This window comes from Egretta garzetta, unplaced genomic scaffold, assembly GCF_000687185.1.
Source record: "Egretta garzetta isolate BGI_Z169 unplaced genomic scaffold, ASM68718v1 scaffold962, whole genome shotgun sequence".
In the NCBI taxonomy this organism is placed as follows: domain Eukaryota; kingdom Metazoa; phylum Chordata; class Aves; order Pelecaniformes; family Ardeidae; genus Egretta; species Egretta garzetta.
The window spans coordinates 30683-36195 of NW_009258963.1; positions in this window are offsets into that span (position 1 = coordinate 30683).

A 5513-nucleotide genomic window follows, 5' to 3' on the forward strand; every position below is an offset into this window, starting at 1 on the left:
GGAACTGGCAAGCACAGGACTAGATAAATTGCAGTCCTCAGTTTCTGACAATGAAATCAGCCAAGACATCTGTACAAACAAATAAACCCAGAGCTTCAAAATCAGTCTGATGAGAATACTTCAAGTGAATAGGAAACAAATGTAATGAATTATTATGTCTACATACATATCTCCTTTAAAATTGCTAAAGGAAAAGCAAGACACTCACTTTGCAAAGACTCACATGTTAAATTTCAGGCACATGAGTACTATTGGCTTTGATGACCCTTGCCACGTATGCAGTACTTGAAGGATCTGAATCTGTAGGCAGATTCTAGAGCATATTAAGCATATTAAAGGAGTAATAGCGCTGTCCCTATTACATTTATGGCAGAAATGCACTCTGATGTCCTAGACTTTAGAATAAACAGTCTGTACAGGAAGCTCTTATTATTCTGCAAACAATGGGGTAATTTCCCGGAGGGAACAGCACTGTGACCTCTGTGCGTGATTGAGAGCAAGGAGCAAGACACGATATTGCCAGTGTCCAGGCGAAAGTAGAGTATTACCTGGGAGAGACTCCAGCACTCTTTTATTCAAGACTTTCAGGCTGTCTCAAAGAGATGAAACAAAAAAGAATTAAATATCATAAACCAAATTCTTTCAGAGCAGTGATATTGCAATGTGCTAAAGGATGTCCAAAACGCTCTCTGGGATACATCTCTCTCTCTCTCTCTCTCTCTTTCTTTTTACGTAGGGACTTTGGGTCCCTAACTTTAGATACTCTCAACAACTCCCTACTTAAATACCCTTGAATAGTTGTGTGATGAAAACCTGTCTTTAGAAACCTTGGTGATAAATACAGGGGGGGTCTATTTAGCAATTGCTTGATCTAGAGCAGCAAGTTAGAGGATCCCAATTCTCTCATAACATGCACCATTTTAGTGGATTTAGGCTACATCTATGCTCTATTTAGGAACTGGTTCCAGCTCACTATCGATATGACCGGGACTAAGTTTTGGGTTTTGAGTACAGTCCAATGCACTGGCACCTTGGAGGAGATAAGCCCACATTACTCCTTGCTGTCACCCTGGATAGACTGTGCGAGCTGTGCCTTTCTGGACCTGGATCCACAAACATGCGACTCAGAATGTGCCCTCCTGGCAATAAGCAACCTCACGGGGCCGCCAAGGTGCAAGCAGTGCGGCAGTGCATCTCTGGGTTGTGCTGCAGCCGAAGAAGTGCAGTGCAAGCGCGGCCCACAGCTTGCTGAGGGCAGGATGCGTGCTTCACACAGCCCCTGAGATTGCAGTGTGTCAAACAATGACCTGGGAAGAAATAAAGAAGACTTAATTCAGGGATTTAACTCACTGCATTTGTATTTTGGAAAAACAATATTTTTTATCGTACAGTACATGCTCATGTAAGTCTTACCTTCTGTGAAGTTACCCTGGAACTGTTTTATGACATTTTATCCTCCAGTGTGCTGACACGATGTGCTGACGCTCTTTTCCCAGGACAGGAGTATGTCCTTCTGGTGTAGTTTAACTCACTTTGAATGAACAAATGTTGGGATTATTATTTTGGAATAAGAGTGGCCCTACTTGCAGTTGTCCAATAGCAATTTTTTTTCTGAATTCTCTCTCTGATTGGAGATGACTTTCAAATGTAGACAGTCTGTCTGGATACTTCAGAGAGGTGTCAGGAAGAAGATAGCCATTCTGAGAAGTGCTGCCCTAGCTGTCATGCCCACTTCTACCTGCGCTCAGATAAACATGCAGCCCGACAATCTCTGTGCATGTTGCAAGCCCCTCTCTGGAGCAACCTGACCTTTCTGCCACTGCAGGGAACGGTGTGACAACACTGATATTCCAGTGTCCAAATATCTCCATTCCACTTTGATGTGCACAAAAAGAAATCAAACTAGCAACATATAAATGCACAGACATATCCGAGCAGCGTTTTCACTAGGAATACAGGATCAGTCTTCAGGAATTTCACTGCATATCGTGCCATAACTATTGAAATTCTATGGATACAGCTGAAGTATTCTAAGACCTTCCTTTCTCCTGGTGTATGCAATTCTGTGTGCTCAAATATGGGGTAAATTTATACACCTGGGATGTGATTAGGATTAGGAGAGCGTTCCCGGCATATGGCTGTGTCTCTGAGTGCAGAATCTCATGTGGGCTGCAGGCTCTAGATGAAACACAGTTCTGCATTTGCTTCCACTCCTGGCTCCAGAATCATCTGCTCGGCAAATCACAGGTCAGGTCAATGAAATTAATTTGCTGCACAGAATGAGCGAGCAGGAAGGACAGTGCTGAGCTGTACAGCTTAGAGGCCAGAGGCGCATGGAGTAGACCCCCAGGGGAAAGTGAGGCAGGAGCTGGCTGTGAGTCTGGTGCTCAGCGTGTGCAGCTTGAAGGTGTGATTCGGGTGGCAGACAGCAGGCACTGTGGAAATATCAATAAGGGCGCTTTGGATGTTAGCCAGAATTTTCCATTATTGGTGATTTTGGGTGCCCACTGTGAACCTTGTTGGTTACTGCGGCAGCAGTTTCCAATGCCTTCCTTTAAGCTGGGCCCCTCAAGCTATTTCACACTCAGGAACCCTCAGACATACCCCGACACTCCTAAAAATCTGTTACACCAATACTTCCTTTAACTTATTTAATCTTCAGATTATTTCTGAATTATTAGCTACTCATGACTGGAACAAGTGATCAGAGAACTGCTAGGGGAAAAATGTCTCATTGTGTGTCTGTACGCCAGCTGATTTATATCAACTCACTTCCTGTGGTGAAAAGCAAGTTTAAAAACATAAATACTTGGTAGAAGTTTTTTGGTTTCAGTGAGTCCAAAAGCAGTTCAAGTCTATCAGCTGAGAAGAAGGATATTGATACTGGCTGTTCTTTTCAACAAAACACTGAAAGATGCTCAAATTCAAGTGCGCAATTCAAATGCATGTCGATTATACTCAGTTGCCCCTCTTATTTTATATGAATGTAGCACTAATCAGGTAATTAGGTTCTTTGTTCTCAATAATTTATGTTTTTTAAAAAACTGAGTCTCTAATTTTGGAAAAAACCATAAGAGTCTTTTAATACTTTTGTTAGTTAAACTTGTGCATTTATTATCTTGCAAATAGCTTGTGCTTTTTAAAGGAAGCATAATTTGCAGCTACATCAGTGCACCCTTATGCTATACTGTGCAAGGTTTAGACAAGTGATGAATGAAGGTTATATTCTAAAAAGAGGATTCCCAGGTAAGTCATTTACTTAAATCCTCATGGTTAAGGTTCATGAAAAAATTAGAACTAATTTATCCCACAGAATTTAATGTATAGCACATACGCAGGTCAAATTTAAACTATTGCTTTCATATGAATTAAAGGTGTGGACATTTCTTTAAATGTCCACAAACTTTAAGATGAAGCCAGCTGAATTTTGAAGGTAATTGGCTGTGAATACTATCAGCCTTATAGGAGAAAGTTCTAAGGAACTGCTGCTTCTAAATCTATTTGTTTAGGAAACTTGTGTAAAAACCTTTCATAAAACACAAGCTGGGTTTGATTCAAAGTAGAGAAAAAGGCTTCGTTCTGTTCTTGGAAAGGAGCCCTTACATGTTCACATTTGTGGAACATGTCTCCCCTGACATCAGGCTGTGGAATTGCCCTCATAATTCAAGTCTGTCGGGAAGATGTGAAAGATGCCACACCAAAATTATATCCCTTCATCAACAGAACACTCGTGATGAAGGAATACAGCCCTCAGTCCCTCTCTGCCTGCCTCAATTCCTTGACTGTCATTCCTGAGAACAAACAGAAAAATTTAGTTTGTTGTTATCACTTTGGAGACAGTAGTATTAAATAATTTAATGAATACAGTAGGTCTTTCTGGGTTGTCACCAGGATCATTTCACAATGCAATGCTTTTCAAAGCTTGGTGCAATGTACTTCTGGGACAATATAAGCCTTTCACACTCATCTCCCACCAGTTTGCCAAACTATGGAGGAATTTATTTTGAGGCTCTAAAGACTAGGGTTGTTCAACTTTTTTGATGGAGCAGACGGCTTGATTGATTTCAGCCTTCAGGAAAAGACTGAATGCCTTTTTTTTCTCCTGTCAGGTGACTGATTCTGCATGCTGTCATGTGCAGGGCCAGTGTTCCCAGAGACACTAGGCTCCTCATGCAAGGGCAGCCAGAAATATTGCAAGTGTGGGCCAATGGGTGCCTTGGGAACCTCCAGATGTTGGGCAAAGACAAATGCAAAGTCCCGCATCCGGGAGGGAACATGGTGTACAGCACTGCCGGTCAGGGACTGGCTGGGTTGGGAGCAGCTCTGCAAAAGGGACCTGAGCTCCTGGTGGACCAGTGAACCTGGATGCAGCAGCGTGCCCATGCCACGATAAAGGCAAACCACATACTGGGCTACACCAAGGACAAGTGCTCATTCCCCTCTGCCCAGCACTTGAGGGTCTGAATCTGGAGCAGGGTGTCCAGTTTTAAGCCTGCAGTATGTGGGATATAAACCAGAGGGAATCCAGCAAAGGGCCACTAAGACGATTAAGAGGCTGGAGCACCTGCCCAGGGACCTTGGCCAGCAATGCCCAAACTGGCACCTGTGAGCAGTTGCACAGCACGAACGGACAGTGCTCTCTGCCTGACCCTGGACCAGTTGCGACCTTCCCTGCTGGGAAGGGTAGACGTAGCTGGAGGGGGAGCAAGCTAGTGTGGGAGATAATCTAATGTCGCTGGTTCTTAAATATAGCCCTCTACCCAGATCCACCGTGTTTTGTTGTTTGCTCTGTCTCACCCGTTGAACATCTCTGCTATACGCCTACCTACATTCTTGATCCATAGTTTCATCCTCCCGAGGGAACTGAGAGCAGCCTGCATGCAAACATCCTCTGGCCTGAGACTTAAGCACAAACTCTAGCTATAGTATCACCTTCGGTAACGGGCCAAAGAATGTCCTTTCTTTACCCTAGTACGTAAGGAAAGTAATTTATCCAGAACCACCAGTGCTAAAATGGCACGAAAGACAAACTAAATCACAGACTGAAGTGTCAATTACCTTGCAATGATGCCACCAGTTATTTCCGTACACCCCCCTGACAGCGACTCCCGCTATTCTCTTTAGCTGCAATACTCATCCTGCCGCACGGATCGATATTGATACCCGCCGGATTAAAAGAAGAGGCAGCATGTCCCCTGCCTGTCAGCCTGTGGAAAACATCTCGATTTTCTCATAGGCGTTTCTACAACGGCATCTGCTTGCTGCCGCATCTGAGAAGGGAGTGAAACTGCCTGCTTCAAACGGGTTTGGCAAAGGGTGTAGAGATGCTGCCGGGACGGCGGCAGTGGCTGAGGCGGATCAGCAGTGCCACCCAGTGGGACCCACGGCGAGCCTCAGCTCCGGGGAAGGGGAGGGGAAGGGAGAGAGAGGGGAAGGGGAGGGAGAGGGGAAGGGAGAGGGAGAGGGCAAGGGAGAGGGGAAGGGAGAGGGGAAGGGAGAGGGGAAGGGAGGGA